A 15,000-nucleotide genomic window follows, 5' to 3' on the forward strand; every position below is an offset into this window, starting at 1 on the left:
TTCGTTTGTTAGTCTGTTTGTTTGTTCGTTTGTCAGTTCCTTTGTCAGTTTGTTTGTTCGTTTGTCAGTTTGTTTGTTAGTCCGTTTGTTAGTTCGTTTGTCAGTCCGTTTGCGTGTTCGTATGTCAGTTAGCTTGTCAGTTCATTTGTTTGTTCGTTTGTAAGTCCCTTTTTTTGTGCGTTTGTCGGTCCGTTTGTATGTTCATTTGTCATTTCGGTTTGTCAGTCCATTTGTCAGTCCGCCCCTGGGACTTTTCATGATTAAATAAGCCATCGAGGAATGATATATTGTCATATAACTTATCTTGGATTGTAAGGAAAATGTATGCCTAATAATAATAATAATAATAATAATAATAATAATAATAATAATAATAATAATAATAATAATAATACCATTATATTCATAGCGGGTGCTTCGATCTCGAGTTAGGAAAGGTGTATACTAATAGGTATAAGTGTAGGTGTACACCTAAACATATCGCTTTGGTTTAGGATTGTATTGCTTAGGTTTAGAATTGTATTGCTTATGTATAGAATCATATTGCTTAGGTTAGAATGGTATTCCCAAGGTTTAGAATGGTATTGCTTAGGTTTACAGTCATATTGCTTAGGTTTAGAATCGTATTGCTGCGGTTTAGAATCGTATTGCTTAGGTTTTTATAATTGTATTGCCTAGCTTTAGAATCGTATTGTTTAGGTTGAGAATCGGATTGCTTAGGTTTTTACAATTCTGCTGCAGAGCTTTAGAATCGTATTGCTTAGGTTTAGAATAGGATTGCTTAGGTTTTTACAATTGTGCTGCAGAGCTTTAGAATCGTATTGCTTAGGTTTATTATCTTGTTGCTTAGGTTTATCATCGTATTGCGTAGGTTTAGAATCCGAATTGCTTTGGATTATAATTGTATTGCCTAGGTTTAGAATCTTATTGTTTAGGTTTAGAATCGTATTGCTTAGGTTTAGAGTCATACCACCATAATCATTCTTCCCGGGCTACCATTCAAGGGAATTTTGATTCTTAAGCGAAAGATTAGAATTAAAAAAAATATGGGAATACTAAGAAAGAAGTAAGCAATAGAGAGAAATAGAAAAAAAAATTATTGATAATTTTCCTAACGTCTATGTTTCTTAGTGTTGTGTTTTTTATAATAGTTCTTTTTTTAAAACAAAACAGATAAAAAAAAAGAGAGAGATTCTGAACTCGCTATGGAAAGGTTAAGCTGTCATGGATCCCCTTATGGTAAAGGCTAGACATTTCGTGACTCCTCTTGATGAAACTGAAACGTATCTAGCCTTCATCACATAGAGTGAGATATCTCGCACCCCTTCTCTCTCTCTTCTCTCTTCTCCATCTAGAGACATCTCTTAACATCCTTCTCTTGAAAGAGACAACACAACCATACTTAGTCAGGGGAAGATATTTTGAAGATGATTTGAAGATGTTATTTCTAGATCGTGTTGGATGAGTGGTTTCTTTCGTTTGTGAAATCTTGTAACGTCTTTTATTAAAATTAAGAGATCTTGTAAATATTTTAAGATGTCTAAAAGGCCTACTGATATATATATATATTACTACAGGAGAAGATATGTTTTGCCTGTTATTTAACAGGAAAAAATACCGTTACGAAGGTAATTTCATAATTTTGTAATCAAATATTCGTCAAGAAAGAAGGTATCTTATATTGCAAAAACATGTGAAATATTCATCATAATTTTTTTTTCAGAATTCCTACCTACAGTCTCCCATACTAGAGTGCATTCAAAATAATTCCTTAAACATTTCACATCTGGCGGAAGTGAAATATTTCATGCATGGAAAGATGTCCTCTAAGAGAACAAACTTAAAATTCTTTGATGGGGCGTAATTGATCGAGTTTTGTATGCGAGTTCAATTTATGACCAGTAATTTTCTACTTTTTATTTCTGTACCGGTTTGGCTGTATAGCGTTTTTCATTTAATAGAAGACGAACGGGCATTTTATTTTCTACAAAAGGGACAATGTTTAATTTACTGATTTGCTTAACTTGTATTTACGCGTTTGTTTTTCGTTTTGCATAATTCTGTGGTTATGTAGATCTCCATATTCCTCTTCAGTCTTGAATCAAGATGTCTAACTTTCTATTCATCTATGTTAAATTTTGAGGTTATAATCAGGTTCCTTTGATTACAGTATGTCACGAGTGTAATAAGATTTCCCCAATAAAATCTGTGATAATGGATAGATTGTGGTGTGAAGAGCCCGTAGATTTGTTTTCATCCTTACCTTTTTAAATTACTGTGGTCATCGCTATCAGTAGGTTTTTAACGTCTGTTTAGTATGTATATGTCTCTCTCTCTAATATATATATATATATATATATATATATATATATATATATATATATATACATAGGTATATATGTATATATATACATATGTATATATAAATTATATATATATATATACTGTATATATATATATATATATGAAGCTTTCTGGTCTAGTGAGATAGCTTTCACAAAAATTCCTGGATTTACAGATATAAAGTTTTTGCAAAACATTTAGGGCCCATAAATAATGCCGTAAAAAAAAGCTGCCTAGATCTACAGAAATATTATTCTTAAAGCTTTAAAGATCCCAAGATATATCGCTATCCCCCACAGCTTCCTGGAACTACAGAAATATTAATATTAACCCCAGGTACTTTTAGATCTTATTTTTTCCTTTCATGGAATATTATTCTCCCCTTTGATTGCTTCTGGCTTATAATAGAGGTCTATATTTCCATGAGAACACAGTTATTCGCTCTCTTAACAACTGCTATGATAATTTCATTTCACTGTGTAGCGTCATCAGCATTTTGTTGAGGGGAGCGGTGCACTGTAGGCATTACTTAAGGTTCTTTGCAGCGTGCCTTCGGCCCCTAGCTGCAACCCCTTTCGTTCCTTTTACTGTACCTCCTTTCATATTCCCTTCCATCTTACTTCCACCCTCTCTTAACAGTTGATTCATAGTGCAACTGCGAGGTTTGCCTCCTGTTACACCTTTCAGACCTTCCACCGTCAGTTTGGGTTTCAGCGCTGAATGACCTCATAGGTCCCAGTGCTTGGCTTTTGGCCTAAATTCTATATTTAATTGAATTCTGTATTCAGTTCACGCTTGCCTATTAGCTGATGTCTTTTGTCGCCTTTATTAAACTGCAGGACTGTGGGGCAGTCCTCCTTGCTGTTTTACAGACTAGGATCTTCAGTAGTTTGACACTGGTCATTAGTGCTACTCTAATATTCCGTGCTCAGTTGCTTTGGGAGTTTTTTTTTTTTTTCTTACTAAACAGCACTTCATGCATATGTTATCTTTTGTTGATTTATTCAAATTTAAAAAATATTCCAAGCCATATATTATTCTCATAGCATGGTCAAGTTATAGGTTTGCTCGTGTTGAAAAATAATAATAATAATAATAGTAATAGTTTATATTTTTACATTCAACCAACGTAAGAATATTTATTATAATTTTATCCAGTAAACAGGGACTCGAACACATGAAAAACTCATCATTCGTGTGAGTTCATCTCATTCATAATTTATTTCTTCTCTCTCTCTCTCTCTCTCTCTCTCTCTCTCTCTCTCTCTCTCCACCCCAACCTATACTCTCTTCCAGCACCTACTCTCTCTCTCTCTCTATTCCTCACCCAATATTTTTTTTTTCGTATTTCGTCAGTAGCAAGGGTATTGTTGTGGTCAACACGCGCCAGTGTTGGCTTAGCCGTGGTGGTGTGTGGGTGTACCGGCCTCGCGCTCTCTCTCTGCCCAGCCTAAGTTGACTCTTATCTCTCTTCCCCTCGCGTGCGCGTCCCGGCAAAAAAAGTGGTGTTCTTCAGTGGGTAGCTCGTTATTATTTTTATAAGGGTTATTGGTATATTTTTGTTGGTGAAAATGACGGTTTTTGTGGGTATTTTAATGTTTTGGCGTTAATCCTTTTATTCAAATTTACTGTGCATTGAATTTGGTATGAATATTTTATTAGTTTATTTTTGTGCTCTCTCTCTCTCTCTCTCTCTCTCTCTCTCTCTCTCTATATATATATATATATATATATATATATATATATATATATATATATATATATATATATATATATATATATATATATATATATATATATATATATATATATATATATATATATATATATATATATATATATATATATATGAGAAAACATCATAATTTTTTATGGGGTATTGTGATGCTCAGTAGTTCTAGATGTTTCTGTTATTAATTTTGAGTTTATATATATATATATATATATATATATATATATATATATATATATATATATATATAATACATGTATAATTACTTATTTGACTCCAGATCTTTTATATATTTATTTTTACTCGTGTAAACATTTAACAAATTAGTCTTATTTTTCTTTTACTTTTGAATGGAGGAGTGGGTACCAAGAATTGTATTATGCCAGTGATTCATTTACCCGAGTGCTGTTTTTACGATAATGTGCACTCAGTTGTACGCAGTAGGCCAAAAGGACCTTTCGTTTTTGTTCATTCTTTATGAATACTTTCGGAAATTTATTAGATACATAAATAATCTCCCAGATTGCTTTGATCTTTTTTTTTCTACTTATGTATAAATAAAGGTAATTTCGAAGATTTTTTTTTCTTATGTTTCGTATGGAAGATACTGAATGAATTTTGATCATGTAAATTTGTAAAACTAATATGTATGTCTATATAACGTGATATATTTATTGAAAACAAAAATCTGTATTATGAAACTTTATATATTTATTGAAAAAGAATATTTATTTATTTTTATTGAAAAAATCTTTATAAAACTTGATATATTTATTGAAAACAAATTTATTTAGTTATAAAACTTGGTATATGTATTGAAAACGAATTTCTTTATATACAAAACTTTATATATTTATTGAAAACAAAAATCCTTATAAAATTTGATATATTTATTTTAAAAAAATATTTTTAAAACCTGATATATTTATTGAAACCAAAAATCTTTATTTATAAAACTTGATATATTTATTGAAAAAAAATTATTTTTAAAACTTGATATATTTATTGATGTATATATTAAACTGGGTATAAGATAAAATGCCCATGTTTGTATTGCATATGAACGTGTTCAGTATGAGTATGTGTTTGGTATTTTTGAATGTTCATCTTATAAGGGAATAAGGTTTAACCGCGAAGCGTTCGACTTTATAAGGCATTTTATGATCTGACTCATCCAGGTTTTATCCAGTGGTATCGGTTGCATGTTTTCAGTTTTTAAATCCTGTTAACACTGGGAGGAATATATATATATATATATATATATATATATATATATATATATATATATATATATATATATATATATATATATATATATATATATATATATATATATATATATATATATATATATATATATATATATTTATATATATATATATATATATATATATATATATATATATATTCTTACTATATCTTAAATCTTTAAAACAGAAAATGAGTTATATTATTAAGGTAATAGTCCCTTTTAAGATATGACAGCATTTACAACAGTATATACCAAGTAATAATTAATAGTCGTTGACTCAGGAATTCTTGATGTTATTAGAAAGCTAAATATTATTACTTTTTGAGTACAGGATTTGGTCAAGACGGGTTTCTTCCATTCAGTTACTTAAACATCTCTTAATTTTATCGGGTGATTTCTTTTTTTTAATCATCTTTTTTTATCTATTTCGTAATTACGCTTTTTTTCATCGTGTGATTGTCCTTTTTTTTTTTTGGTTTCCTTTGTAATTCCTGATATTTTATTCCAATTTCCTCACTCCTGCATTCAGAAGCATTTTGAAGGTGAGGTCGCTGACCCTACGCTTGGCCCAAGGGGGCTACGTACCTTCAAAGCCTGGCATTTTTCGGCGGTCGCTTGTCCAAGCACTGACCAGACCCAACGCTGGGGTCAAGGACGAGACGGTTGCAGCTTTCTTGGCCCACCGGAATTTTGACTCCCGTCCAGGATACGCGGTATCAAGTGACATTGGGTGTTCTGTATCGTGACTTTGGGATTTTTGAGATTCATTTTCTTTCTTATTCTTTCAGTTCTTCAGTGTCTCGATGGTAATTACCGTTTTATTCAAGTTCATTTTGTTCGTGAATGGTTCCGCTTTTTTCTTCTTTGGGACTAGAATGAAGAAAGTAGGTTTCATAATGCAGTTATTATTGCAAAATTATTTTAATTCGCCGCTTTTATCATGCAAGAATGAAGATGTCGATTTTTTTTCTTCTTTTATTCTGAGAGCGTCAAGAAACTTCATGACAAAACCTAAAAAAACTCTTGAGGTTTACCAATGAACCTCTCTCTCTCTCTCTCTCTCTCTCTCTCTCTCTCTCTCTCTCTCTGTCGATTCCTCCTCTTCCTCTTCCTCACTCTGACTCATTTCTTGTCTCGCTCTTCATCCCAAAGCCTAGAAGTGGTAACACACACATACACATACGCACACACATACATGTACATATTTATCTATATTTATATATATGTATGCTTATATGTACGTACAGTATGTGTATGTTACTGTGAGTGTGTGAGACTCAGCGGTTACCAACCTTTCCTCACCAGCAAGATACCCGAGATCGATCCCACAGGGGTATTGTGGGGTTGGGGGGGCAGTTACCCGAAAAAATCCATTGTACATTTGTTGGTCTAAGAACTGAAGACGGAAAGTCCGAAAGATGGCGCCTGTATAGCCGATCCTTCTATGGGTGACGGCCGCTAGTTGTGTGCGTGTGTACGCGCGCGCAAAACATATGTAAATATCCCCCTCACTTTCAACACGATCATGCAAGCATTTCAAGTAAGTCATCCTTGCCTCAATGAGCTCAGAAGGATTAATTCAGCCTTCATCCTCAGCACCATAAAATAGACTTAATTATGTTTCTTGTTCATTTTTCATTTTGATGAGAGGAAAAAGAGAACGTGGATTAATTTGACCTTTGGGTGACGATGGTGGAAGAGAGATCTCTCTCTCTCTCTCTCTCTCTCTCTCTCTCTCTCTCTCTCTCTCTCTCTCATTTGATGGTTATCTGGTTTTTTTTCTTGATTCATTTATTAATAACAAGAGGGATCCATATTGCGATAATAAATAAATAGCTTTCTGTTTACAAAGAAATTATATTCCTTTTGTAGATAAGAATCAGTGATATAATGAACGAGAGATGCGACCAATTGGTGGAATAAGTTCAAATAACCGGCTACAATGTGTTTTAAGTAGAATAATAACGCTGAACTTTTCTTCACTACGAACTAGCAGTTTTCGATTTTTTTAAAATCTAAAGTATATGAATTACATGAAAAAGTAGATCCTTCAGAACTCCTTTTCAGAATACTCTGTTTAACTTGCAGTTTTATGTTCTCTTTACTGAAAATTTGCAGTAAATTTATTTAATGTAAGTGGATCTCGGCACAATTCCTCGTCCTCAAAAACATTTTACATTTTTTATGGGTACCCCTTTTTACATCTTATTTCATTCTTCTTACGTATTTCTTATCTGATCTGTATCATTGTCATTCCTTTCCTGTTTTTTTCTGTTTTCCTACATTTCCCACTTTTCCCATTCTTCGCGTCTTTATCTGAGCGACCTTCGACAAAGCCTTCGTTTAACAAATTCATAGCGAGCAATTCTACTTTTTCCAACAACAGAGCGAAAGGAGACCAAACCGCCCTGTCATTACGGCTGCTATTTTTGTAAGGAATATCTCGTGGTACCTTTTACCCAAACGTGTATCATTATGGTAGCATTGTAGTAGCAGTGTGTTTGTGTGTGTGTGTGAATCTGTTTGTCTGTCTGCGTGAGCGTTTCTATGGTCTATGGTCTGTACTACTGAGTTATTGCTCCTACTTGAACTAATGGTGTAAGTATTTGGAACTTTTCTATTTGCCCACCTTCTGAAACACTTGGATTGTAGCAGAACATCTCTTTGTTCATCCGAATGATTTTCTTTGAGGCAAAATCAGCTGTTGACCTCTTGCCCAACTTTATTATTATGTGGTCAACTTTTGAGGAATTTTACTTATTATTATTATTATTATTATTATTATTATTATTATTATTATTATTATTATTATTATTAGTTCTTCATTGGGGGGATGGGTAGAGCTCTCGACTAGCACTCTGCTAGGCCGAGTTCGAGTCTCCGACCGGCCAATGAACAATTAGAGGAATCTATTTCTGGCGATAGAAATTCATTTCTCGTCATAATGTGGTTCGGATTCCACAATAAGCTGTAGGCCCCGTTGCTAGGTAACCAGTTAGTTCTTAGCCACGTAAAATAAATCTAATCCTTCGGGCCAGCCCTAGGAGAGCTGTTAATCAGCTAAGTGGTATGGTTACACTAAGATAAGTAACACTTAACTTTACTTATTATTATTATTATTATTATTATTATTATTATTATTATTATTATTATTATTCAGATGATGAACCCTATTCATATAGAACAAGCCACAGGGGCCATTGACCTGAAATTCAAGCTTCCAAAGAATATGGTGTTCATTAGAAAGAAGTAACAGAAGGTAATGAGGAATACAGAAAGAATGATCACTTATTAAAAGAAAAAATAAATTAACAAATCAGTAAATAAATAGAAAAAAATTTAAGTAAATTATTAAAACACAAGATTGTATTAGGGTAGTAATGCATTGCATCTACACCTGAACTTCTGAAGTCCCAATTCCACAGTCCAACAGTGTGAGGAATAAAGGACCTCTGGAACTGAGAAGTTCGACAGCGAGACACATTTACTGCATATTGGTGCTGTTGTTCAGCGAATGTGGTTGCTCTCGGCAGATAAAGGGATCAGGGATCAGCTGTGAATGTGAAAGATCTGTTAAAATACAACTTATGAAAAACTAACAAACAAGAGACCATCCGTAGATGGTCCAAGTCATAATTGTTAATATTAGGAAACAGAAACCTACCACCACCACCACCACTACTTCGTCGCTCTGTATATCTCAAAAGGCTTTTTTAGTGTCTGGAGAAAGGCCGTGTTAACCAAACGCCGTGTGGTTCCATTCTTTCTGCAAATTCGTTTCTGCTCGAACTGACAGCTCTGTACCTGCGCCTTACCCTATCTCTGTGGGTGAGCACCATGGATCTACACCGCCCCTTTTCCTTTTTTTCCTTCTTCTTTTCCTTCTTCTTTAAATCAATAACCTTCACCAACATGCAGATGATTCTACGCTTCCGAAATCCTTCATTCCCTCTTAGCTATGTTATTCAAGTTTGATGTTAAATTAGGTCTGGATAATAATCTCCAAGTAAAACCGATTAATGCAGTTATTTTAAGACTAGATGATTAATACCTCATTGTTTTAAAAATGGAATTTAAACCTCACCGATCTTTTAACATTATGTGTTTAGGAAGAAAATTTTAACATATCTTTGAAACATCACATCGCGGGTCAAGTTGCAGCGTCTACTTCGAAGAGCCTGTGAATTCTGTGTACCTAACCTAACCTAACCTAACCCTGTGTACGTCTCATTTACAGAGTTCCTTTACAGTAGTAAATCTCATTCTTCATTGCATGGATCATTGCTTCTGATTCTGTAGATGTTCTTAACACACAGTGACTCCCGTTGTTATGTATATTCATTGACTTGGCTCTTGCTTCCTACTTGGATTTGCTTTAGCTCACTTAGCAATGTCGTCTTCTACCGGTTTTACAGGTATTACTTTGGACATTGCTCTCAGGAACTTCTTGATAGTATGCCTCTCCCACTTCCGTCTTGGCTGTAATCGTTAGGCTTCAGTATTCCACAGATACTGCGATGAATTTACAAACTTTTAACCATAACAGCACTATTTTCGCTTACAGTCTGCTTCAGGAGCAAGAGCCCGTGCTGGCATAAGGCCAGACTATCTGTAAAAACATCGACTCGCTTTCAGAATAAGGAGACCTTGCTCGAAACTTTTGTGTGTGTGTGTGCGTGTGTTACTAAACAAGTAATTTTAGGCCTACTGTTTTGAAGAGATGCCTGTTCTATTTTTAGGCTTAAATCAAATGTGTTTACGACTTGGTAAACTCATAAATTTCTGATGTTTTCCAGAAAATTTTTTATTATTTTCACCTCTCTCTCTCTCTCTCTCTCTCTCTCTCTCTCTCCCTCTCTCTCTCTCTCTCTCTCTCTCTCTCTCTCTCTCTCTCTCTCTCTCTCTTCTCTCATTTTTAGGCTTAAATCTAATATATTTAGGACTTGATAGACTTAAATTTCCGTCAGGTTTTTTAGAGAAAAATCCGACTGCTCTCTCTCTCTCTCTCTCTCTCTCTCTCTCTCTCTCTTCTGTTTTCGGGCTCAAATCTAATATATTTAGGACTTGATAGACTTATATTTCTTTCATGCTCTCTCTCTCTCTCTCTCTCTCTCTCTCTCTCTCTCTCTCTCTCTCTCTCTCTCTCTCTCTCTCTAACTTATCATAATACTATACAGAAGTCCATAAGAGTACGATCTAAAGCAGACCACAATAAACATACGATGACGACCACAAGCAACGCCGCCGCCGCGCCTGCGCGAAGGCAGGAAGGAAGGTCAAGGCAGCATCAGAGATGCGCGAGCGATTAAGAACGATAATTTAGCAACATGCTGCACGATAGCCGCTCTCGATATCACAACAGTGACGAAAACGACCGGTGGATGGTCCGACGCCAGAGAGAGAGAGAGAGAGAGCTTAGCATCCAGAAGCAATTAGATCGGCCGTGGCGATTTGACCAGACCGGCGGTTCCGCACTGGTGGTTTCGTACCCGTATAAGGGACGTCGCTCTGCCCGTGCTTGATATTCGGAGTGGAAGAAGGGCCCACTAAATATTGCATTAAATGTCGGTGTTTAAATGTGGCGAATCGCCATTCTTCTTCTTCTTCTTCTTCTTCTTCTTCTTCTTCTTCTTCTTCTTCTTCGACTGCAATCGCAAAGGATCCTCTTAACATAAATGTATTAAGACACAGCTTAAACTTTTATCATGCTATCTCCAGACAACGGAACAGAAGTACTCGTATTTCAAATGTTACACTTAAGGTTTGTTTATGGATATAGGATTTTCTAGAAATTTTTTTTATAAGTTGCGAAGATTTTTATATTTAAAGGCTGCTGTGAATTTGAAAGTCATGCAAATGGGTCTGCCCCATTCTTTTGACTTCTACTGCCGTCAGTTTTCCTTCTTATTCGCCTTAAGTTTTGAACTTATGTCCCTTTTTCACTCAGCTGGGCAACTGGCTCTTTTCTGGCCGTCTCTTGCTAAACAAACGTTTTAAAAAATTTAATCAAATTAAAATTATTTTAAAAATTCATGTAAAAGATTTCTTTACCAATCACAAATAGTCGGAAGTTCAACACTTTACAATTACCATTTTAATAAACAGCTCACAGTTATGTTCGATGAAAGTTTGTAAGGTGTCTCATAATATATAAATAATTAAAAATTCATATGAAAGATTTTTCTTACCAATCACAATTAATCAGAAGTTCAACATTTTACAATTACCATTATAATAAACAGCTCATAATTATGTTCCATGAAAGTTTGTAAGGTGTCTCATAATATATAAATGAATTATTATCATTTTACTGCAACCAGAATAGACCACTCTTCACGTTAATTCTTTTGACTGGTTCTTCCTGATTCAGGATGAATTTATCTCTCTGAATTCATCAGGGAATGTTTAGGTGATCCATAAATTACTTAGAATTTATACGCAGCAACAATTTCTTTTCGTAACCTTTCAACCTGCGGGTTGCTGTCTGGCTCTCTCTCTCTCTCTCTCTCTCTCTCTCTCTCTCTCTCTCTCTCTCTCTCTGTGTGTGTGTGTGTGTGTGTGTGTGTGTGTGGTGTCATATTTATATGCTCAAATATAGGAAAGGCAGAGATATGTGAAAGTTTGTAGGATAAGAAAGGGAGTGTGGAGGGCTTAATGTTGGCAACGGGACAGTTGTAATTGGTGATAATGAGGAGAAAGTGCAGAGGTTGATGAAACTTTGAAAGTGTTTATAGGTGCTAAAAATTGACAGTAAGTTTATGAGGGTATAAGGAAGGAAGGAAGCGGTTGATATAGTAGTTATTTTTAGTTAATATAACGGATTATGTAAAAATTAGAGAATAGGCAACCTACAGAATAGGTGAATCAAAGATTTGAAAGAGAAGAGTTTGGTAGAGACCGCAAATTTTGGGATATATTAAGGTACTTTTCAACCAGATTCATTTACGCAAGTAAGTTATTAATGACGAAAGAAAGATAACGGTAGGTGTGGGAATAATTTGTCTGAACTGCGCATGTGCAGTAGGTAGTGTTGAAAGGACGAGAAATATGCAACGAAAATACAATAAAAATTCCAACTTAAGTGACAAGGTGAATGGCCATTTGAAGCATGTACAGTTCGGAATGTAGCCACTCCTGGGAATGGGAAAAGGTGCATGATATATACATATATATATATATGTATATATATATATATATATATATATATATATATATATATATATATATATATATATATATATATATTTCATCTTTGAAATACCCTGACCACGGTCTTGGAATTCCAGTGCTATCGACAAACGTTTCTACAACAGTCATTAGAGACCATTGTTCGAGATAATCCTCTCCCATCCTTCATCCTAATCTCGATCCTGTGGCATGCCCCTGGAATGTGTGTGTATACATATATATATATATATATATATATATATATATATATATATATACATATATATATTTACCTTTACTAACAGTGAATCCTATTTTAATAGTAATTCTGTGCAATTGTATGATGGCCGTCCCTTTGAAATTCTTGGATACTACTTGTTTCACTGCGTGATTCTTCACATCAAAAATTCCAAAGAGATTTTTTCCATTGCTTGTAAAACATAATTTTAGGATTTACTTTAGTTTTTATTGTTTTTAACGAAAATTCTTACTTGAATTTTAGCCCACTGACAAAATATATGTTCGTTAATCAAAATTAAGAGAATATCATTGGAAGGTGGCAAGGGAGAGAGAGAGAGAGAGAGAGAGAGAGAGAGAGAGAGAGAGAGAGAGAGAGAGAGAGATGAATATGTGCATTGATTTACATAGACAAATTTCCAAAAATACTCACGCACATACATTTATCATCACAGGATGCAGACATTGTTATGAATATCAGGTGCATAAATATATATATATGTATGGTATTCTACCTACTTATACATGTTTATACAAACATGTATAAACAAGCAAAGCACCGTCTTCTCTCTCTATATATATATGTGTGTGTTTGCTTCAGCTGAATAGAAAGGGCACCCTCCGAGTCATTACGGATTCAAAGCTCTTCGCTCGACCGAATTTATTAAAATATCCTTGAGTGAGCATTTGTGCTTTGAGTCACTGGCCAGCTTCGACAGAGTCAGCGCCAGCTTTTTGTTGCTCTGTCTCTTTGAAACAGACAGATAGACAGAGAGACAGACAGAAGACATTTCGACTGCGTACACATTTGGCAATATGAGTTTTTTTATGTGTATGATTTTGTTACTGAAAGGAACTTGAGAAAGTTGGGGATAGTTTCCAAAAACAAGTGTGATTTACGTATCACTTTCTTCATTGTTAAAGTTTCAGGCGTCTTCAATCCCGAAAAACAATAAAGAAATGCAATTAACATTATTTTTCATATGTTTTATTGCCCAAGTCTCTTCTCTCAATTTAAACCCTAAACCAAAACATCTTAGATTTTCTTATCACTTTATTCATATTCGAAGTTTCTGCCCTTTGTGATAAACAATAGAAAACCAATTAAATTTATTGTTTACATTGTTCAAAGTCTCCTTTCCCAACCTTAATCTTAAACAAAAGAACCATTAATCTTTCATCCTTTCCTTCGGTACCTTTTCTCAATCAGACGTACGGACACAGACATAGACCAGACAGCGGATAGACAGGTCGAGAGGGTAAGAGGTACCAAGAGAGAGAGAGAGAGAGAGACCCTTATCCTAAGAATGCCTATACACAACCCTACTCCTCTTAAGGTTCGGAGAAACTTGAGAAAATAAACTTACCGACAAATTGTTCCTATCCGCAGCCATCTTGCCACTCCCTCCCTTCCCCCCTCCCTCACTCCCTGCCTCGACACAATTAGAGCACACCAATTAGATTGCACTTTTCCCTCTCTTCTTATTTGGTTATTTTATCTGCAAGCTCATAAATAATCCTGTCCGCTATCGCTAGTGGATCCTTTAGGAGAAAAGCGGACGTCCCTAGTTGGCCAGCGTGCTTAGCTTCCAACACCCGGTATTTAATACTTCCCGACTAGGACGCCGATAGGGCAGATAGCGCGAGTGTTGTTTCTCCGGCGGGAACTTTTTGCTCCCAAGTTGAAACAATACGCTGTTTTTTTGACGACGGGTCTGAGAGTGACGAGCGCTGTTGAAATTTTATAAACATTTTCCGAGGCATCATTATCCCCGCTGAGTGAAAATGGACTGGAAACAGTGATACAACGACCACTGGTTGATTCTTTTACTTGTAAGGATTCCAGACAATGGATTTCGAAGCTCCTCTACCCTTCCTTTGGCAGGGACTGTTTGAATCATGACCATTTCTTTTTATTGTTCTTGGCATAAACAGGAAAGCTTCCATCCCACGATCGAGTGGGTTTTTTCAAATCTTACTTCAGTGCGCTGATGGTATTCCTAATGTTAGCACATTACGTCACCATGTGAATAAAGCTGTTACTTTGACACATGATGCTAATAGAATATGAGCACATTCTGTTGAAACCTATCGTGCCCCTGTTGACCTGGGGGTGGGATCCTTATCCCAGAAACATTTGCTAAGAACAGAGGGCTTAACACGTTATGGAATCATCCCCTTAGAAATGAAAAGGAGTTAATTTCACATTTACAATGGGATAAATGTCAATGTATTATAATATTGGTTATTTTTATCCTTGTTTTTGTTG

The 15,000-nt window shown here is 34.9% G+C and overlaps 1 protein-coding gene across 2 annotated transcripts in view; it reads left to right on the forward strand.

Moving 5' to 3' along the window:
• The window catches only part of LOC136826180 (collagen alpha-1(VIII) chain-like), a 156,549-nt gene that overhangs the window by 44,717 nt on the left and 96,832 nt on the right, over nt 1–15,000 (forward strand). The window contains exon 1 of one of the 2 annotated variants that reach the window (XM_067083232.1): nt 3,729–3,858. The exons of the other annotated variant lie outside the window; for it this stretch is intronic. The gene's annotated coding sequence lies outside the window, so the exon portion shown is untranslated. Of the gene's footprint in view, nt 1–3,728; nt 3,859–15,000 lie in introns of those variants that run through there. 2 annotated transcript variants of the gene reach the window in all.

The sequence above is a fragment of the Macrobrachium rosenbergii genome, chromosome 40, assembly GCF_040412425.1.
Source record: "Macrobrachium rosenbergii isolate ZJJX-2024 chromosome 40, ASM4041242v1, whole genome shotgun sequence".
NCBI classification, from domain to species: Eukaryota; Metazoa; Arthropoda; class Malacostraca; order Decapoda; family Palaemonidae; genus Macrobrachium; species Macrobrachium rosenbergii.